Genomic DNA, 23,464 nt, shown 5'->3' on the forward strand with positions numbered 1-23,464 from the left:
AGGGTTTAAAGCAAACAGTAGCCCCTTTAAGGGGGGGGGGAAGGAGAGTCCTCGGGCAACTGCTTTCTATGTATGGGAAAGAATTCAGCCCTTAATTTTGGGTTTAAATATTTTAGGACTGAAAGACAGGAGGAGACACAGAAAGTTTCTTTTTTCCCTCTTTCTAAAAAAAAAATGTTAATGTGACTTGTATGTTTGAATATAGTCAGCGGTCACTTGCCTTTAGCTTCTAAATACCATTTGCTGCTGTATTCTGTTTATCCCAGTGTTTAATTTGTTTAGATTTTAAATTCCTTAATCCAAGCCACCATCTGGAAAAAGCTTCATTTACCATTGTTAATTATTGATAGTATCAGATGCTTGTGGGGCCCTTGATAAAGCTGCTTTGGACTCTCTGGGGAGTGATATACTGGGGTCAGATATTTTCTAGCTTCGTGGAGTGGAGGTGGTAAAGTCCTTGATAATCTGTAAAATGAGAGGGTTGGAACATATTCTAGCATTATATATGCTTTCTTTTCTAACTTCTCTTCAGATCTAAATCCTGTGTACTATTACTTTGGTTAATCATTTCCTTCTTTTGGGAAAATTATATTCTTTTTTCTAGATTTCTTATTCCAAGAATAACTTTAGTTTGTGTACTGATGGGCTTATTTTACTAGTAAACTCAACTTGAGAAAAGCTTTTCAATCCTTGACTTCTTTGGGAATATAGTACTTGGGGATATGGTATAGGACCTAGGATTATACTTGCATTTCATTATTATTATAATGGAGTCTGGCTTGGAGATTCCCCCCCCCCCCACACACACACACAAAAGGGGGGAGGGAGAGAAAGTTGGTTTTAAGGATGGCTAATAAATTATAAAAACTAATTTATATAGTGTTTTGTGCTTTTCCAGGAATAACTGTGAAATATGTAGTATAGAATTTTTATCCCCACTTACCATCTGGGGTGCTTGTGGAGAATTGTTTATATGAGAAAAAGGAGGTTCAGAGAGGTTAATGACTTTCATAGGATCACAAAGTTGGTAAAATTTGGATTTGTAAGGCACATTAAAGAATTTTATTCAGAACTCTCACTTTATAACGTTGAAACTGTGATTGTTCTCCCAAACTAGGACTCTAGGATAGTCTACATAGGATTTCTGTAGCCTTTTAAACATCTGTCAGAACATCTGTGAAATTTGTGAGTACTAGGATTAAACCTTATTTTTAGGATTGACTGATGATGTTTATGCCTATATTGCATAGTAATAGGTATGTACCTCTGGGGCTAAGGGGTGGGGTAGGGAGGCTTATTTTGCTGAGAGCTTTCTTTGTGATAATTTGGCTTCTAGGTGTACCTTCTCCCTCTCCCTTACTAGTAACAAGGTGTCAGTTTTGATTGTACATGAATTGTAATGGAATTGCTCCAACCCTCAATTCTTTCCCAGATATCCTAGTTTTGAGCATTCCAAAATTTGCAAGGAAAAGTATAGAACACAGAATTTGACCTGATTCCTTGACAGACCTAATTCATTTGCCCTAGGAGTTGGATTTCTAAGAGCAGATTCTCTTCAGTAAGTGAAGCCAAGGGAATGATATTGGAACTTACAGACTGCCAGATTTGGGAGCCAAATATGTGCTGGATTTGTGCTTTCTGTTTTTCTAATTTGTAAACTTCTTGGAGGGAGGCAGTGCTTGTTCAGGATGTCTCTCTATAACCCCCAGTGCTAGTCACAAGGTGTTGTACATATCTGTTACATTATTTTCATTCAATTCAGAAAAATACTTTTAACTCTCTGGCCTAAGTTTCTGTTCAGGAATATTTCCTTAGTAGTGCAACAGTGACTCACCATATTCAAGTCAATACAATTGTGATCATGTAATTACCTTAAAAGATAAGATCTAGTCCCCAGAGATGAATAAAATGCAACTCCTTTCCTCATGGGGATAGGGGTGAAAAGGTATGTATAAGAGGGTTGGTTATAGCCAAATAATATTATATACACTGACTTAATTTGATCACTTGTCAGTATATTTTGCTTACTCTTACATAGTGAAGGATTCATGAGCAGATAGGGGAAGGAATATCTAGAAAAGACTTGTGTAAAAGCAAAAGATATCAATAAAATTTTAAATATTTATAAAATGCCAAATCCAATTGAAATACATCTACATTTATTAACACTTTCAAATGAAATGATCCAGAAAATAATGTTTGATTTAGTTACTTATCCTCCTTTCCGTCATTTTTCTTGGTCTACCATTTCAGTTATTTTTATAGGTATTTTTCCTTTTATGTAATCTGTCAGTGTGTTTACTGGGGTTTTTTTTATTCTGCTTTCTTTGATTTATATCATTTAATAGTTAGAAATTCCATTATATTCATCATTAGCTATCCTTTTTAGTGGTACTTGTATTCCATTCCATTGATATTCCAAATTTTATTAACTATTCACCAACTGTTGAACATTTCCAAATGAAATAATTTCATTATTGTGGATTAAAAACTAAATGATTTTTTTTCCTTCAAAGATAAAACTGGGAGTAATCTTAGAGCAATATCTCACTAAATTTAGATGCTTTAAAATTTAGAAAAACAAGTTTTAGATCTGTATAGGACCTTAAAGGTAAAGTATTCCATCCTCAGATATACTTATTTTTTTTAATGAGATGAATAGGTTAAGAAAAAAATTCTGTTTAGTTATTTTTATTTCCACCTTATTTTTCATATATTGGGCCAAAACTATAGTTCTGGAAAACTTAAAACTAATAGAACCAAACAGTAAAATGGCTTGTGTTGGATTCAGAGGAACAGCTACTGTAAAAGGGGGGGGGAGTGGTTGACTTTAGAGTTGCTGCAATCCTGATTTCTTCCATATTTGAAGCCTTGTCTATTTAAATTAACCTTTGTCACAGCTGGGCGGACAAATGTTTTTGTTTTAGTTCACAGAGGGCTAATTCTATTCAGGCTTTCCGAGGGGCCGCACAATCTGCTCTTTCAGCCTTGTCAGTCGCTAGGCAGGAAGTCTTACTTCTTTAAGCTATCTTTCAGAATGGGGGGTTGGGATTTAGAGAAAGGTGGGGGAAGGGGCCTTAAGCATCTCTTGAGGATCAATAACTAGGGGAAAGAGAGTGGGGGAAGTAGAAAACCATTGTGTGAACTGATGGATACAACTCTTACCCAGCAGCTTCTGGGAAGGCAGTGAGTGTATAATCAAAATCCAACCTCTGAAGCATACACCCGTTAACTCCTTCACTCTTGAAAGAATATAACTTTTTAAATAGCTCAAGAATTAGCCTATCCAAAGTTTTAAGCTTGCCTGAATATCAGTTTCCAATAGTACAAATGATAAATCACACTAGTATGGTATAGTGGCATTCTTTATCATGGTTTAGTTGTGGGATCTTGTCTTCTCTGGGCCTTGAGGGCTCTTCTACCTCTAACATTCTATGATCTAAATTTCCTTCCATCCCTAAAAATTCTTAAATTCCAGCTTCAGATATGAGTCAGACTGGATGACCTCTGAGGTCTTTTCCAAATGAGCTTCTGTGATCCATCCTATGTTCCAACTTTCTATGTTTTAAGGCTTTTTTTTAGTTTTTTTTTTAGTTTTTGCAAGGCATTGAGGTTAAGTGGCTTGCCCAAGGCCACACAGCTAGGTCATTATTAAGTGTCTGAGGCTGGATTTGAACTCAGGTCCTCCTGACTCCAGGGCCAGTGCCCTATCCACTGTACCCCCTAGCTGCCCTAAGACCCTCTTCTTGCTCAAACTTAGAATCATAGATTCAAAACTTGAATTCTCTTCAATTTATACATGAAGAAAGTGGAGTGACAGTGTGAAGTGATTAATTTGCCTAAGGTGTTCATAAGGAAGTAAACCATCAAACCTGAGTTCTTTGCTTACAAATACAAATACTATCTATCATTCCTTAGTTTCAGTGTTTTAATGTTTTGTGTTGTTAGATCTTTCCAACTAAAACATTCTGTATTTTGAGGTTTCAGATGAACATCTACTGTAAAAGTGGTTAATATTCTGTGATTTTTCTATTTTAAGTTTTATAAAGCACTAAGAGTTGGCTTTTGAATGTAAGGAGTACATGTTTCTTCTTATTTTACATTATTTTAAACTATGAATTACTTTTTTTTTACATAATACCTTATTTAGCAGGACAAAAGGTAATTTTGGATCTTAATAACATGATTGAGAAAAGATTCATATAAAGTAGTCCTTTTAAGGAACAAATATTTCTGGTGCTTTATATTAGTTGCTAGTTATCATTAAGAGTATTGAAAAGACCCAGATTCAGTTTAGAGTTTCACATGTGTGAAATCCCTCCCCTTAAACAGCTGGTATTGGCCCATGTAAACTCCAGCCTGGCTCAACAAATGCTCAATGTATGTTATTTTGAGATTAACCTAGATCAGTGATAACCAAGAAAAACAGGCAGAAGGAAGGGCTACTTTTTAAATCCATTTTTTTAAAGCAATGCTTATTAACATGACTTTGGTAGATCTCTAGAATGGACAGTTTGGGGAATAGGGGGAGGGGAGGAGATGTAGGATAATACTCAAAATCCTCAGGAAAAAAAACACTTGCTAGTTTAATTTTTATGCAAGGAAGTCAAAAACCTTGTGGAATTGAGCATTGTATTATCTATCCCATCCCTATTTACCTGTTTTTTTTTTCTAGATGTTCTTTTGGAAAAGATCCTAACACTTGGGAGAATAGTTCACATTTTTATAGCTGTTTGTAAGGGCTAATAAATAACCCTGTGAGGGAGATAACTGAAAATTGGATTTTCATTTTACAAAGGAGGAGACTTGGGTTTAGAGTGTTTAAATAATTTAGCCATTGACAAGAGAATATAGATAGATCCCTTTTTTGACAGATGAGCAGACAAACAATTGCAGAACAGTACTTGTCTGAGCAGGACCCAGAACACTGTTACCCTTCCCCAATCCTAGGGAGAGCGCTTAGCACTGGACTCTGCTGCAGTTGCCCTACTGTATTCCCTCTCCTTGAAGTGCCTGGAGATAATTGTTGCAAGTGCCTTTTGTGATGCAAATACTTTATGGCCTATAGAGAAAGTTCACTCCTTTGGAGGAATGAATTCACTGCCTCCTTCCTCTCAGTGTGAGCCCTAAGGTGTCAGCTGTTAGTAACAGCTGAGGAAAATGGATCCTGAAATAGTATCGAAGGCTTCTCCCAGAATTCCTCGATTTCATCTTGGAGAACCCAACTCACCCAACCAGATTCCTCAAATATGTTCTTACAGAATATATACAAGTTCCTCATAAGGACAAGAACTATTTCTTTTAATTGGAATAGATTTTACTCACTTTCACCTATATCAGGCAGGTAGTACAAGGGGTGATCTGGAACCTCACAGGTGAAGTGACTTGTTTATACTTGGTGTTATTTAGTTCATACCAGTTGAGTTTTATTTTCTAAGCATTTATTAAGTGCCTTGTGAATTGTACTATGATGGACAGTAGGGACTCAGAAAACAACACCATGGTCTACCCACAAGGAATTTATATGAGAAGTGTGTATGTATTTTTTTCTATATACTACATTAATACATATATGTTTATATGCAGTTTGGATTATAGATGTGGGGTTTGGAAACACCTCAGAGGCCATTTAGATTAATATCAAAGAGGAAACTGAGCTCTAGTGAGGTGCCCAAGGTCACATTGGTAGTAAGTGTAAGATTTGAACCCAAGTAACTCCATCTCCAGCTTTAGGGCACTTTTCACTATATCCTCTTCAAAAAGATAGTATGTTAGTGTATCAAGCTGTTTTAGGACTCACATTTAGGGAATTGTTTGAAAAATAATAATTCCATTACTTTAACTCTAAAGTGACTGTACAAAAATCCTGTAGAGCTCAGATGTATTAAACTGTTGGAATCTCCTAGTATCCAGATCTTTTTATACTTTAAGTGTTCATTTTGTAGTTTTTAAATTTACAGCCTTTTCAGAGAAAAACATCTGGATTGTTTTAAGACTTGTGGTATTCAGTCTTCCCTTTTGGGAGTTGGGGGTTGGGGTAAGGGTAGAGAATAGTTTATGAAAAGGAAGCCTCATTATAATCAGAAACAGGGCTTTTTGTTATGATTGCATTAATGCTTCAAGTTTTCTTGTGAATAGAAGCTAGATTTTCTGAAAGAATTGATCTGAGAGATTCTGATATTGCTAACAAAACTTTTTAGAAGCTCTTATTATATTAAAATAGGTTTGAAATCTGCCCAAGTACTTGAAACAGTTCATCCTTTAAATGTGTGGGGGTGGGGGGGAGTGCTGGTGGAACCTGAACAATCTTTTGGGTTCAAGATGGAGTTGGCACTTTTTTGCTAGGGGCAGTTTAGCATTTTCACACTGGGGCCGGCCTTAGGCTGGTGTTTGAAGCTGCAACTGTGTTTGATTTAGCGCCCCACTTACAATGGGCTTGAAGAACAAAGCTGAGGCCCGGAGGCATGAGTATGGAAACCAGGCTGTTATCCAGAAATCTAAACCATTTCTTTCTCCTGTTTGTGGGATTATTTATTTTGAATTGAGGGAGTCATTTTCAAATGTTTCCTTTATACTTGCCCTAAAATACTGTTGAAGCACTTAAAGTAATCAAATTATTTATTAGCAATGTAGAATCATTTATTTATAACTTATTAGAACTGAGATAGAGGTATTAGAAGATAGTGTCAGTTGTAGACTGTTAGAGATTTGTAAGGGCCTTTGCCTTGGTTGCTCCTTAATTTAGGATTGCGCTACCCTTTCCTCCAGTACCTCACACCATAACCCTAAGTTTTCCACACCCTATGTCCCTGCCCTCTTACTAGACATTGGAGCTAGGTATCCTTTTTATGTAGTTCTGGTTTTCTGGGAGCCTCCCATGCAATCTGAAGTCTGGAGGGGGAGGAGAGAGGGTGTGGCCGGTGGGGAATGAGAACTGCAAGAAACCTCTTAATTACCAGTTAGGGGATGGAGAAGTGACTGTAAATCAGGAGGTTAGCGGATCTTCATTCCAACCTGACCCACCCCTATCCCAGAACATGGTTTAGAAGGTAAGTTTTGTTAGACCAATGCTCAGAGAAGGGTGTTGGATCTCCCAGCGCCTACCACTTGGGACATTACCACTTAAAACCATGACCCTCAATTTGTCCTCCATCTTCTACTTGCTTCTCACCCCAGAAGCACAAATTCCTAGTTATGTCTCTGCTTAATTTCATTCCCTCATTTTAAAGGTGAGTGAACTGACCCAGAGAAGTAAGTGAATTCCCTAATAGGGGCAGAACTGAGGCAACCATGACTGCTTTCCCAATCTAGTGCACTTGATTTGCTCTTCAAAGTATTTTTATAATCTTAAATATAAAGTAGGCTTTATATTAAGTAAAATAGTATAAATATACTCCTTCATTTTACTTTTGTATATTTTTAAATTTAATATTGCATGAAGCTTACAATCAGGTGAAATTTAAGAAACCTACTTTTTAAAAAATCATATGCTTTTTGTACTCAAATTTCAATACATTGTTTCACATTGCCAATACTGAGCTTTCAGGTTGATCTTGAAGTCACTGCTTACTCTTTCTGATACACAATAAACCAAGGAATTTGTAGTGATTAGGGAAGAAATCTGAAACAACAGGAGTCTTCAAACTCTGTGGGGCTTTACTGGTTTGTTCTTGGAACCAATCAGAATTCCCAGAGAATTTTTTCAGTTGTGTAAGCATTGATCTAAGCTTTCTATAGATTTTAAATGACCATTTTAAAGGTCAATTAGACATCAGGGTTAAGGCTCAGTTTCAACACTCACTTTAGCCTGTATTATCCAGTCTTCTTCAAGGTTTCTTCTCAAAGACATCTGCTACAAAGAGGATTATAGAGCTTTACAGTTGGAGAACCTTAAAACACAGCATGATGAAAAATGACCTTAATCATAGACTGTTTAAGTCCTACCCATAGTGTTAGAGATAAGAAAACTGAAGGCCAGAGATGGGGAAAGGTAGCCCATTTTGTCATCTATGCCTACAGCTTAGACACGGTTAAAATGTGGGACTGCAAAGGGTATTATACTTGGTCAGAATAGTCAGCAGAGTTATTGTCTAAGAAACATACTATTGATTTATTACTTCCAAATTGACTCCTTAAATTTTTACCTTAGGTGATGACCAGCGTTCTTTTAATTATAAAGAATAGTGGTAAAAAGGACAGTGAAGCTCTTAGAAATTCTTTGCTGTTAAGAAAATAGAAACACCTACAACTGAACCCTCTAAGAATGTTAGCTTCTGGTTCTCAGGATGTGCCTACATAGATGGCTTTATAGAGCCCTGATTGCCTCCTTATTACTGCTGCTGCCTAGTGACATGCTCCACCCAGAAAGATCTAAAGAGTGTTATTAGGCCCCTTAACTCTGGATCTTAGATTTTGCTAAAGGATTTATGGCAGTGTCGATTGGGGGGAACTACAGGAGGATGTGGGGGAGGGGGGTTGCCGAAAGAGGTAAGCTAAATTCCAGGAGGAGAGCCTGTGTTAATCCTCCTTAAATTTGTATCAGATAAAAGGATGCAGAAGTGATTGTGATGATTATGTTTAATAGGACTCCTATTATGTATTTTTCTCATCAATCTCAGTGAACATGACTTCATTTTTCATTTCTAAGAGAATACCTAAAGTGATAGAATCAAGATTAGACAAGCAGAATAAGTATACTGTGCCTTATTTTTCCACCCTTGCCTCTCTTGTTGAACAACTCCTTTGTAATTTCCATGGTTAGAATGGACTTTTAGAATGTTGGAGGGACCCTGGGACTGAACATGTTGGATCATTCTTAAGCATCATTTATTCCTAACTACTTAATTTTAAAGAAACCAGTAAGGAAGACTGTATCATTAATAACAATAGTAGTGTTCATATTTCTCTCCCTGGAGTTTTTACTTTAGCTTAAAAAAATCCTTTCTCTTGAAAACTTTTTTTATTTCTTTGCCAGTGGGCAATTTGTCTCATGGACCTCTTTTGCCACTGGACAAGGTATAATATTAAAAACTGATAGTCTTATAAAATTAAAAATCGACAGGATTATCTTTTGTAAATGTCATTGATAACTAGCTATTATTTACTAGTACTAAATACTTGTGTTTGAACCTCTTCTCTTCAGCTATGTAATAATGTGGTAATATTCCTTACTTACTGGATGATTGTAAAGAAAGTATTTTGTAAACCCTAGAACAGGGTGAGCTACTATTTTTAGATAAATAATCAATAATTCTGAAGAGAGACATCGAATGCATATAGATGTGGTCCTTGCAATGAAATTCATAGTTATAATCTCCAGTAATGAAGAAGGCTTCATTGCATGAAATTTCTACTAGATAGCATGAAGTTTAACGCCCAGACCTTCCAACTTTTTAGTCATAAGGATTATCATTCAACCTTTCTGATCATGATTTCTTCACCTATAAAATGACAGGCTTGAACAAAGCAATCTATAAGGTCCCTTGGAAAGGCTACATGAGTAGGGGATAACAAGATCTGGATTCAAATCCTACCTCATTGACTGAGCTGCATGGGCTTATCCTTTCTGGATCTCAGTTGCTCTAATATATGAAATGAGAGGGTTGGACTTGATGATCTCTTAAGGTTCCTTCTGGCTCTAAATCAGATTCTGTCGTTTCATGTTCTGTAGTCTCTTCCAATTTAGCATTCTCTCTCAGAAGGTTTTTTCCTGACTTATCTTCTTCGGATAATTTTCTTTAGAACCTTTAACCTAAAAAAAAAGAAAAGTTCATATATTTAAGTATAACTTTTCATAGAAGGAAATACCTTTGATTCTGCTGAAAATAAGGATTAATAAATTGTTGCTAAGACAAGTAAATAGAGAATGTGGGAATCATTTGGATGGTAGTTGTATGTAAAACAGAGGCAGATAAGTGGTTCTGGATTGAGTGCTGGGACCTAGACTCAGGAAGGCCAGCATTCAAATGTGTGTGACCTTGAGCAAATCACTTAATTTTCTTTTTAGGAGGCAGCTGTGTGACTCATTTGGCTAGAGTGCTGGGTCCAGTCAGGAAGACCAGAGTTAAAGTGCAGCCTCAGATATTAATTCTGGGATCTTGGGCAAGTCCCTTAACCTTTATTTGCTTTAATCCACTGGAGATGAAAATGACAAACCATCTTTGTCAAGAACCCCATGGACAGTAGGGTATATAAAGTCATGAAGAGTCAGACATGACTGAAGCAGAGACAACTGAGCTGAAAATTGAGCAAAACTTACAAATTCTATTTGTTAGCCATGATTTGCTGTGAATGAAAATAAAGTTGTTCATACTATAGATCAGTTTTCTGAAACACAATATCCTATAAGAACCAGTTCCCACATATGCTTTCCAAATATGTTCTATATTTTGCTAATTCATAGGATTTATTCTCACAATGTCAAGTAGCCTCATTTCCACAAAGGCCCTTAGAGATGAACAACAGTTAACTGTCATGTCATAAGAAAGCAATATCTTTAATATAAGCGTAATGGAGTGGGAAAATATTTTTTTAAGAGTAAAAAACTCAATAGAGTTGAGATTGTTCCATTACTTTGTTCAAATGAACCCACTCCCCAACCCCCCCATCTTCAAATAAAAACCTTGTGTTTCTTCTACCCTTCTAAGTAGATTTTTAGAATTCTATAAAACCAGTCCACAAAATTTTACAGCACGAAGTGCCATAGAAAGTCACCTAAATCTCCTATCCCACTCATTTTATGGAAAATAAAATTGAGACCCAGTAAAATGCAGTGTTTTAGGTCTCAGAAAATTCATACCATAATCCTGAACTCAGAGCCAAGTCTCCTGTCTCAAAGGGACATTGTTGGGAACATCCACATAGAAGAAGAAACAGTTAGAAAATATCAAATATAATTCTTTGAAAATAATCCAGAAAACTCTAAACGTAAAGGTACATGGGAGACTCTGTTGCTGCTTTTAAATAATTTCTGACCAATGTAATTTTGTTCTTGTTCTCACTTAGAGGCTATTGCTTTGAATTATAAAAGGAAAGATCTAGTCAAATTGTCAGATAAATTCAATTCACCTTTCTTCAATGCTTATTTTATGAAAGGCATTGGGGATACAAGTAAGGTGGTTTTGGGGTTTGTTTGTTTTTTTGGAAAGATGACTTCCATAGAGAGCAGAACATAAAATGAGGATTGTATCTCCACTTTTATAACTCTTACCCTTTTGAAAAGTCTATAATAAGTTTAACATGTTACTTTCAAAAATGTTATAGTGGTCCTTTTGAGTCACTGCCTTTTTTTTAATTTAGGCAATTTATTTTTCCCCAATTATGTGTAAAAAAACAGTTCTCAACATTCTTTTTTTAAAGTGAGTTTCAAATTCTCTCCCCTCTGCATGCTCCCTCATTAAGAAGTCAGGTAATCTGATATGTGTTACAATTGTGTAGTCATGCAAAATATATTTCCATTATTGGTCATGTTGTAAAGGAAAACATAGACCAAAATAAAAATTCAAGAAAATAGAGTTTTACAAAGTAAACTTACATTGTATTCAGACTCTCCACTAGTTCTTTCTTTGGAAATGGATAGCATTTTTCATCATAAGTCCTTCAGAGTTGTCTTGGATCATTATATTTCTAAGAATAGCTAAGTCATTCGGAGTTAATTTTACAATATTGCTGTTTCTTTGTACACTGTTCTCCTGTTTCCACTCATTTCATTTAGCTTCACTAGTGTGCATATTTCCAAATTTTTCTTAGATCATGGTGCAGTGGATAGAAGAACACTGACCTTGGAGACAAGAGAATGGGAGTTCCAATGTGATCTCATACACTTGACTCTTTCTAGCTCTGTGACCTTGGGCAAGTCACTTAACCTTGATTGCCTCCCATCCAGGGCCATCTTCAGTCATCCTGATTCATATCTGGCCATTGGACCCAGATGGTTCTGGAGGAGACAGCAAGTCTGGTTACTTATCACAGCACCCCCTCACTCAGATCCAATTCATGTGCTTGTCATGGCATCAGCTCCCTGAAGTCATGTTCTTCTTTGAAAATGAAGCTGGGGTGGCTAGGTGGCGCAGTGGATAGAGCACTGGCCTTGGAGTCAGGAGTACCTGAGTTCAAATCCGGCCTGAGACACTTAATAATTACCTAGCCCTGTGGCCTTGGGCAAGCTAATTAACCCCATTGCCTTGCAAAAAACTAAAAAAAAAAAAGAAAAAAATGAAGCTCATACATTATTAACTCATCATATCTTCTTTCACAATAGTATTCCATCATAATCATATACTACAAGTTGTTCTTCATTGCCCAATTGATGGGCATTCCCTCAATGTCCAGTTTTCCACCACCAGAAAACAATTGCTTTAAATATTTAGGCATAGTTCCACCAGCAGTGCATTACTGTCTCCATTTGCCTACCTTCTTTCCAACATTTGTCAATTTCCTTTTCTGTCCTAATAGGTATAAGGTAGTATCTCAGTATTGTTTTAATTTGTATTTGAGAGATGGGTCTTAATCAGAGAAACTTGCTTCAAAAAATTTTTGCAGTTATTATTGCTAACTGTATTTCCCTCCATCCTGTTTCCCCATTTATTATATTTTCTCTTCTCTCCTTTCACCATATTCCTCCTCAAAAGTATTTTACTTCTTATTACTGCCTCTCTAATCTACCTTCTCTTCTATGAAGATCTCTTCCTTTTCTCATCCACTTTCCCTCTAGGGCAAAATAGATTTCTAGACCCAATTGTGTTTATCCCCCCCCCACCAGCCAATTCCATTGAGATTTAAAGTTCCAGCTTTCCCCACCATTCCATTTGTAAAAGTCTGTTCTTGCCTCTTTTATGAGTAATTTTACCTCATTCTACCTCTCCCTTTCTCTCAGTGCATTCCTCTTTCTCACTTTATTTTTTTAGATATCATCCCATCATAATCAACTCAAAATTCTCTTTCCCTCCCCCCTTGTATTTGGAAGTCAGATTTTCTATGAAAGTTCTCTTTTTCACTGAAATTTAATTTTTCACTGAGGATTATTCCTCATTTTATTTAGTAGGTGATTTTTAGTTGTAATCCTAGCTCCATTACCCTCTGGAATATCATATTCCAAGCCCTCTTATTGTTTAATGTAGGAACAGCTAAATCTTTTGTTATTCTGGCTGTGGATTTTGACTGTTATAATATTCCTGATAATTTTCATTTTAGGATCTCTTTCAGAAGTGATTGGTGAATCATTTCAATTTCTATTTTACCCTTTTGTGTTCTAGATTATCAAGACAGTTTTCCTTGATAATTTCTTGAAAGATTTATCTAGGCTCTTTTTTAAAAAAAAATTTGGCTTTCAGGAAGTCCAATAATTTTAAAATGATCTAACTCCTACAGTTATTTTCCAGGTCAATTGTTCTTCCCATGTGTATATTCCCAATGTATATATTTCACATTGTTTTCTATTTTTTTATTTCAATTTTGTTGGGATTGTTTCTTGCTGTCTCAGATTCATTATCTTCCACTTTGCTCATTTCTAAGTTTTAAGGAATTACATTCTTCGGTGAGTTTTTATACCTTCTTTTGCATTTTGACCAATTCTACTTTTTTTTTGTTGTTGTTGTTTTTGCAAGGCAGATGGGGTTAAGTGGCTTGCCCAAGGCCACATAGCTAGGTAATTATTAAGTGTCTGAGACTGGATTTGAACCCAGGTACTCCTGACTCCAAAGTCAGTGCTTATGCCACCTAGCCCCCCCCCCCCCCATTCTACTTTTTAAGGAGTTTTTTTTTCCTAGGGAATTTTTGTACCTCTTTTTCCTTTTGCCTAATTCTCCTTTTCAAGGCATTCTTTTCCTCTCTGAATTTTTGTATCACTTTTACCATTTTTCTGCTTTTTAAGGTGTTATTTTCTTCAGTATTTTTGTACTGCCTTTGCTGAACTGTTGACAATTTTTCCATAAATTTCTTGCATCACTCATTTTTCTTCCTAATTTTTCTCTTGGCAAGGCAATCAGGGATAAGTGGCTTGCCCAAAGTCACACATCTAGTAGTTAAGTGTCAAATGACTGAGGTTGAAATTGAAATTCAGGTCCTTCTGAATCCAGGGCCAATGCTCTATTCACTGTACTACCTATCTGCCCCTTCCTGATTTTTAAAAATTCTTTCTGAGTACTTTTATAGCGTGAGACAGACAATTCATATTTTTCTTTGAGACTTTGAATAGGACTTTTAACTTTGCTGTCTTGTTATGAGTGTGCTTTTGATCTTCCTTGACACCCTAAGTTTCAGCAGTAAGACCCTTTTCTGTTATTTGCTCATTTTTCTGGCTTATTTCTTGGCTTTTAACTCTTTGCTAAAGTTGGGCTCTGCTTCTAGGGTGAAGAATGCCCTGTCCCAAGCTTCAGGGTTTGTGCAACTGTTATCAGAGATACTTTTAGGAACCTAGAAGTTTTCAGTTTTTCCAGGATGGTATGACAAAGGAGAGGTATCAGTACTCCCCTATCCTGTGCTCTCATCCATCATCTCATGCACTGTTTTCTGCCCTGGAACTGTGATGGGTGTTACTCTGTTACTTCAAGCTCTAATGCTCTTCCTTGTCCTGAGACTGAGACCTAGATGAACAGAGGAACAGAGTTCGGTCCCCAGTGCCAGCAAAGAGACCCTTGTGAACTTCTGACCAGTTCAAGCCTTTTACTGTCTGTGGGCTGAGAGCTCTGGAAGCAGCTGTCACTGCTGATTCAATGGTTACCAAGGCCTGTTCTTGGTTTACTGAGACCTGGGCTGCACTCTCGTCCCTTTTCAACAGACCTTTCTTGCTGAATATCTTAAGTCATCTTAGGCTAGAAAATTGTTGCCCCCTGTTCTTTTATAGATTCTGCCACTCCAGAACCTATTTAGGGCATTATTTAAAGTCTTTTGGAGAGAGCTCAGATGAGTCCTTGCCTTCTTTCTACTGTCATGGCTCCATTCTTTGCCACCCCTCCACTTTTGCTATTTCCCTTCTGATTAAAAGCTGAAGAAAAAAAGAAGTACTCATAACAATAAGCAAAATGGAAAATTGGCCATATCTAAAAACTAGAGTACTTTCTCTATGTCAGGAGTGTAGGTAACATGTGTTATCACAGGGCTGTCCAATCTTAGGTTCTTTTAGGGTTACATTAAAATAAAATAATTATTTGAGGGTCACACCCGGAATAAAAAATACAGTACAATAAGTACTGTACTTTTAGCTTCTTAGAAAGTCGGGGAACTCAAGTCATTAATAGGACAGGTGAAGGTGCAAAGCACAAAAGCAAACACAAAGTGACAACAATAGTATAAAGGGTAGGTGTACTGAATAGTTGCATCTTACAGTTGAATACATCCCACAGCTTGCTTGATAATTCCCTGTGATATGTTCCGTCTGTAATATTGCTTTAAAAAATACCAGAGAAAATTAACATCAAGATTATTTATTAGTGATGGAATTGAAAAATCTAATACACGTTCCATGCAAATTATTATTATTGCTCATGAAAATTAAAATCCACAGGTGGGCTGCATAAAATAGCTCTACAGGCCACATTTTGGACAGCCCTGCATTATTATATGCCCTTTGGAATTGTGATTACTCATTGGGATTGAGGAGTTATTACATTTTCAAAGTTGTTTTGTTTTTGTTTTGGGTAGCATGGTTTGTCTTTGTATAATTTCATCTCCTGGATCTGCTTTCTTTACTCTGTTCAGTTCATACTATGCAAGACTTTCTGAAGAGATCTTTTTCATCATTTCTTATTGTGTAGTGACATTCCATTATATCTGTATACAATTTATTCATCAATTCCCCAGTTGTCTAAGGCATTCCTTTGGATTCTAGTTCTTTTCTTATCTTTATTTCTCCTTTAATCCCCATTTCAGGATAAAGAAGTTTGTTTTATTTATGACTGTTCTTTCCCTGCTCTCTACTACTTCTTGCCCCACCTCCACCCATTATCTTAATCATTTCCTTGTATAGTTTGATATATTTCTATACCCTACTTTGTTTTCAACCCTCCTTTGTTCATTTCAGATAAGAAAGGATGCTCTGATGCTCACTTTTCCTATCCCTTCCTTAGGTTTATGTCCTCTTCTCATTCACACCAGTTATGAGAATCATAAAACTCCTTGTGTTTGTATTTCAGAGGTCTTCTTCAACTCTGATTCTTTTTTTTCCTCCTGGAGAATTATATTTTTCTTTTCAGGGTATATTATTTGTGTTTGTAAGCTTTTCTCTTTGGGAATACTGTATTTGAAGTTCTCTCATTTTAGAAATTGCCATGGTCTTACATGAACCTAACTATAATTCTTAGGTATTTGAACTGCTTTCTATATATTCATTAACAGTATTAATTTTTCTTGGAGTAGAAACTTGGGATTTTGTCTGTGACATTCCTAGGATTTTTTCTTTGGGGATTCCTTTTACTAAGTAATTAGTGTCAGTTTTTTTTTATTATTATTTCTGCTCTGCCCTCTGGTTTTTTTTTTTTTTTTACAGTTTTACAGTTTTACAGTTTCTTGAAGTAGTGTCTAGGTTTTGGAGGGGTATTTTTAGTCATGGATTTCAGGTAGTCCAATAATTCTTCTACTTTCCAAGTCAGTTGCTTTTGATATTAGACATCTCTTTTTTAACCTTTTGATTTTGTTCTAAGATTTTATGCTGTTTCATGGTGTCATTGGATTCTATTTGAGCTCTCACTTGGGTGAGATTTACTGCTACTCTTAAGATACTCATTATTTCCTCCAAAACTTTTAAATTTCTTTTTTATTTTTGCTTCTTTAAGTATTTTTGTAGTCTTTGTGGGCAGTCTTTTCTTTGGGTTTTTGGGATCTCTTGGTGGGGGGGATCTGTGGATTCTCTCCATTTCTATTTTGCCCTCTGCTTCTAGGATATCCAGGGCAATTTTCCTGTAGTAATTCTTTGAAAATGATGTCAAGGGTCTTTTCTTGATCATGACTTTCAGGTATCCCAATAATTTTTAAATTATCTTTCCTAAATCTGTTTTCCATATCAGTTGTTTTTTCATGAGATGTTTCACAGTTTCTTCTAATTTTTCATTCTTTTGGTTTTGAAGTATTGATTCCTGATTTCTGGTAAATTCATCAATCTCCCTGAGTTCTATTCTTTGTCTGAAGGATTTGTTCTCCTCAGAGAGCTTTTTTATCTCTTTTTCCATCTGTCCAATTCTGCTTTTTAAAGCATTCTTCTCCTCAATAACTTTTTGAGCTGTTTTATCCATTTGACCTAAGCTGGTTTTCAGTAAGCTATTTTCTTCAGCATTCTTTTGGATTTCCTTGACTAAGCTGCTGACTTCATTTTCATGATTTTCCTGCATCTCATTTCTTTTCCCAGTTTTTCCTTCTAACTTCCTTATTTGATTTTCAAAGTCTTTTTTTTAGGTTTTTGCAAGGCAAATGGGGTTAAGTGGCTAGCCCAAGGCCACACAGCTACATAATTTTTAAGTGTCTGAGATGGGATTTGAACCCAGGTACTCCTGACTCCAAGGATGCCACGTAGCCTCCCCCTCAAAGTCTTTTTTTGAGCTCTGTCATAGCCTGAGCCCAATTTCTGTTTTTCTTGGAGTCTAGATGCAGGAGCTTGTGCTTCCTCATCTTCAGACTGAGTGTTTTGATCCTTCTTGGGCTCACAGGCAAAATATTTCTCAATGGTGTTCCTCTTGTTTCTCTGCTTGCTCATTTTCCCAGCCTAAGCCTGTTTTTGGGGTGCTTCCTGAGCTTTTGGGACACTCCCACAAGGGTCTCAGTGTGTGAGCCTCTGTCCTCCCTCCTGGTCTGTGAATGACCATATGTGCCTCCCTCTGCCACGGGGCTGGGGGGGGGGGGGGGCTGCTGTTCTGTGGTGGGGCTTAGACTAGGATCAGGATCTGAATGTAGTCAGAGTCCTGTTCCTGGGGCAGAGGACAGAACTCTTCAGTCTCTCTCTACACTCCCCTCCCTAGGTTCAATGGGCTCATGCCTGGGGCTCCTGCTTACCTGCTCAGCCTGCTTCTGTTTCCTGGATCTGGAATGCAGTGGCCATGCTGCTTGCTGTGTGCCCTGAGGGCTGGGCTTCATGTGCTCCCTCTGGCAGAGGTCTTCCCCCCCCACGCTGTTCCCCCACTTTTTGCCGGTGCTCCCCTGGGTGCAGCTCAGGAGACTCCCCTGCAGCAGCGGCTCCCAGCGCCCTGGGGCTGCCTCCAGGAGGCTGAAGTTCTTTCGCTCTGGCAGGCTGCCCCTCCGACCCCGGGGAGCAGAGCCTTTCTGCTCTTTTCCAGGTTACCTTGAGTAGGAGAACTGCCTCACTGGGTCCCTTTGTGGGTTCTGTCTCTTGAAAGTTTAGTTAGAGTCCTTAGTTTAGACATCTTATGAGAGAGGGCCCAAGACTGGATCCACTTCTGTTGCCATCTTGGCTCCGCCCCCAAGTGTTTTCTTTGAATGTCTGCTTACCTATACTATTGGTATTACTCTTTCCTTTGGGGGGGGGGGGGATTGTTTGAAATATATCCCTCGAACTTTAGGTTTTGAATGGGAGTTTTAGGCCAGATACCAGGTGCAGCTTTCTGCTTCCCTTTTGAGTGGAATGATTGATCCTGATCCTGTTTGGTCTGAACCTAGGTCTCCTCAGATTTTGTTTTGTCTTCAGTCTTCGGGAGTTAAACTTACCTTGATCTTTGAGGTTCAGAGTGCTGTATCTTTTGGGTTCTCATTGGAATGACAGACAGAATGAACTCTCTTTTCTATTGATGTGGACTTCTGGCTAAATTTTTGTTCATTTATGATGTGTAAGAAATTATTAAGTGTAGTTTCTCATTGCTTTTCTTTATCATTTTTCAGTTTCTATGTCATTTTGGTGCCACTGAAGGATTTAGCTTGTGTGCAGAGTTTGATGAGCGCTGGGCAGTCTGTGTCCATTCAGGCAGCCTTTTTAGGGTACAGTCTACATCACTGAATTCAAACAAAGAATTTACTGAGAAATGAAAATTATTTTTCATTTCACAAAAAAAGTGTTTTTTTTAACAACTTAGTATCAACTTTTATTAATAATCTATTCTAGTAATGTGACACAATGTTAACTATTTTCTGAAAATACAAAGATGAAAAGTCCCTATTCTCAAGGGCTTTGTTGAACTCACTTAGCCAGATCAGAATGCAGTAAAGAAGAATGTGACAGATAGGAAGAAATAATCCCTTTTAGCAGGGGAATCATCTGAAAATTCAGTTTATTAATTGACTCTCTGTATGACCATAATCTAGCTTCTTTGGGCAGTTCAGGGATGAAAGGTGCCATGGATCTCATGAGCTTTAAAGAGCTTACATTTCTGAAAAGATATGAGACAAAATTGAAAGTGATCTGAGACAGAAAAATATGGAAGAGTAGAAGGAAAACAAGAGCAGAAATGACAGTTTTAGAGCATCAGAGAATATTTTTTAGAGTGGAAAACACATAAACTGGGTTTTGAAGATGGAAATAAGGAGAGGAGGGTATATATTCAAAGCAGGTTATAGCTTATTGAGGGGAGAAAGTGTGGAACCACACTAGGGACAACTGGTGTCTATATATTTCTGTACTTTTGTTTTTGTCTTGCAAGGCAATGGGTTAAGTGGCTTGCCCAAGGCTACATAGCTAGGTACTTATTAAGTGTCTGAGGCCACATTTGAACTCAGGTCCTCCTGACTCCAGGGCCAGTGCTCTATCCACTGTGCCACCTAGCACCCCTATTTCTGTACTTAAAATAATTTGGAATGGCAATTTAGTTACTGTTAATCAGAGGTGTCAGACTTAGAGGCCCACAACAAACTTACCCATCCTACTAAATGTGGTCTGAACCAGATTAAATTGTAATTGGGAAATTTTAACAAAATTTAGAAAAATACCCTGCAATATAGATTGTCACTTTTTGTTTTTCTAACACAATATGTACCTGATAGCAAAAAAAATCTGTTTCTATTTGAGTTTGACACTGCTATTATAGATCACTTCAGACCTACTCTCTCAAAAGATACGCAGTTCCCAGCTCCCATCTATTTTCTCTTATCTGATATTATTCTTGTCTATGTATTTCTATAAACCATAGAAAATGTACTTAGCATTGAAAAGAAACAATAATAAATGACAGTAGTAATCTACTATTTGACAAACCCAGACTCCAGCTTCTAAGCTAAAAACTCAGTATTTGATAAAAATTGTTGGGGAAACTGGAAAATATTGCAGAAACTAGGCATAGAGCAGCATCTCACAAACTTGTACCAAGTTAAGGTCCAAATGGGTATAGGATTTAGACACAAAAGGTGATGCCATAAATCAATTAGGATATATTTGTCAGTACTATGGAGAGGAAAGGCATTTGTGACTAAGTGTAAGACAGAGAACATTATTAAGTGCAAAATGAATAATTTTAATTTCATCACATTAATAAGTTTTTGCACAAATAAAAATCATTGCAAGCAAGATTGAAAGAAATGTAACAAGTTGGGAAACTTTTTACTGTAGTATTTCTGATAAAGAACTCATTTCTAAAATATAGAGAACACAGAGTCAAATTCATGAAAATAAAAGTCATTCTCCAGTTGATAAATGGGTCAAAGGACATGAACAGGCAGTTTTCAGATGAAATTAAAGCTAGTTATAATCATAAGAAAAAATGCTCTAAGTCATTATTGATTAGAGAAATGCAAATTAAAACCATTCTGAGGTATTACCTCACACCTATCAGATTGACCAATATGACAAAAAAGGAAAATGTTGAATGTTGGGAGGGGATATAGGAACACTGGTACACTAATGCACTGTTAGTGGAGTTGTGGACTGATACAATCATTCTGAAGAGCAATTTGGAACTCTGCCCAAAGGGCAATAAAATTTTGGATACCCTTTGGATCTGTATCCCTAAGAGATAAAAAAAAAAGGTGGAAAAGACTCAAAATATTTGTATCAGCTCTTTTTCTATAGTGGCAAAGAATTGGAAACAGAGGGTGTGTCTATCAGTTGGGAAATGATGATTGATGTGAATATGGAGTACTATTGTTCTATAAGAAACCATGAGTTACTCAGCCAATGCTGAGTGAAGTGAGCAGAACCAGGAGAACATTCTACACATGGTCAACTATGATAGACCTACCTTTCTTCAGCAGTATAATGAACAAAGACAATTCTAAGAACTTGTGTTCGAAAATACTATACACATTCAGAGGAAGACCTAGAATCTGAATGCAAACCAGAGCATACTATTTTCCATTTTTAATTTGTTTTATGCTTTATGATTTTTCCAACTTTTGTTTTGGTTCTTCTTTAACAAGATGACTAATATAGAAATATGTTTAACATAGTGACACATGTATAACCTATATCAGATTACTTGCTGTCAAGGGGGAAAGAAATGAGGAAGAAAAAATGTGGAACTCAGAAATCTTACCAGAAAATGAATGTTGAAAACTATCTTTGCATGAAGGTGGAAAAATAAAATTATCATAAAAGAAAAATATATCTAGAATACTCAAAAACCTATCAATCTTTCAACATTTCATAAATATTTCATATATTTCATAAATGCAGTGTTGTCTGTTACATCTCTTATCTATTTGCAACTTGCTTCTTTTTTCTATCATTTATCCATGATAATAAATAACATTACTTTACACTACTTTTCCCATGTACGTCAACTTTGGCAACATTCTTCTGCCTACTCACAACCATTATATTTCTTTTTTATTGCTCTTTGTAGCAGCAGTGTTATTCTCTGGACTGTAGCCCTTTTACCACCTGGTAGGAAGAAAGGAATAAAGACTAGCCCTATGATTTCATTGACATAGAGAAATCCCAAATGGCCAAACTTACTCTCTTAATGCAGGTTAGCACCTTCTCTGGCACTTTGTTTAAAAGATAGAGAAAGGGGCGGCTAGGTGGCATAGTGGATAAAGCACCAGCCTTGGAGTCAGGAGGACCTGAGTTCAAAAAACTAAAAAAAAAAAAAATAGAGAAAGCACTGAATGGCATAATAGAGGCATTTTTGTAACAGCTTAGAGTAGTTATGCAGTTTGCTAGATGTGATCTTGGCTACACCCCTCCTAATTATGGTTTAGTTCATTGTCTGTCTTCAGTGCCTGACCAAGATGTCTTTATTGATGGATCAATACAACTCCTCCAACAGTGAAGTCAATCTATATTATTATTATTATTATTATTATTATTATTATTATTATTATTATTATTATTATTTTGCAAGGCAAATGGGTTAAGTGGCTTGCCCAAGGCCACACAGCTAGGTAATTATTAAGTATCTCAGGTCAGATTTGAACTCAGGTATCCTGACTCCAGGGCTGGTCCTCTATTCATTACTCCACCTAGTGGCCCCAATTTATAAATTTTGATTTAACCAAAAACAAGCAACAAAACCTATTCAGGAAAGAATAGTGCCTGGATTGGGGAGATTTCTAAACTCCTGTTTGTTTATATTTTCAAGTCATTTCAATCAGACATCATCTTATTTATCCCAACTGAACTGAGGAAGCTAATATTTTTATTTCAAAAAATAGAGTAGTAGGGATTTCCCCATGATCATATGTCTTGTTTTGAAATAAAGTTCAGTATTTTCTTTTTGCAAGGCAGTGGGTTAAGTGACTTGCCCAAGGTCACATAGCTAGGTAATTTATAAATACCTGAGGTCAAATTTGAACTCAGGTCCTCCTGACTCCAGGGCTCTTGCCCTATCCACCATGCCACCTAGCTGTCACTGCCACCACCTGCCACCTGTTCAGTATTCTTTCCACTGTATCACACTGCCTTATAGCACATACATAGATTGTATTTCCTGGTTTAATACTTTCCTAAGAAGAACACCCTGGTTCTTATGATCCAAGTTTTATTAGTTGTGAAAACAGACTTAGAAGAGGGAGTTACTTAAGACAAGCTAAAAGTGTAGTTTCTGAGAGTTGAATTTGTTATTTATCTATGGCTCTCAAAGTATTTTTTATTTGCTCTTACCACTCTTCCCTATCTTCATCACACACACACACTCAGAAAATATCAAGAGACATGCTTTGAACCAAGGTCATGGGATTATAGATCTGAGCCTTGGAGAGCAGATAGCCCAATAGAGCCCCTGCTAGCTTCTTCTAGATGATGAAACCAACCCTGGGAGAGTGAATTTCTTGTGTTTCTGAGTTCACACAGGTTAAGGAGTGAACCTGGGATTTCAACACTCCCCCCCCCCCCCCCCCCAAGGATGAGGACTCCAAATCTTACTCTATATTTCACCATATTGATATTTAAGCTTTATGGCTTACAAAGCATTTACATCCATTATCTTAGTCATCAAAACAATCTTGATGGTAAGGTAGGTAAGGTAAATATTAAGCTTTAGAGATGGTGAAGCTGACTTGGAAAGGTGATTAGTCCAGGTTCATATTATAAGTTAGTAGTAAAAGTTAGAACTAGAATCTTGGACTTAGGCCTCCAGTCTTTGTCTCTTTTCTGTACAAA

General features: G+C 36.8%; 1 protein-coding gene across 5 annotated transcripts in view; it reads left to right on the top strand.

The window, feature by feature from the left end:
* Positions 1-23,464, top strand: part of NR6A1 (nuclear receptor subfamily 6 group A member 1) — a 281,543-nt gene that overhangs the window by 180,669 nt on the left and 77,410 nt on the right. The gene's annotated exons all lie outside the window — the stretch shown is intronic.

This window comes from Macrotis lagotis, chromosome 1, assembly GCF_037893015.1.
Source record: "Macrotis lagotis isolate mMagLag1 chromosome 1, bilby.v1.9.chrom.fasta, whole genome shotgun sequence".
Taxonomy (NCBI): Eukaryota; Metazoa; Chordata; class Mammalia; order Peramelemorphia; family Peramelidae; genus Macrotis; species Macrotis lagotis.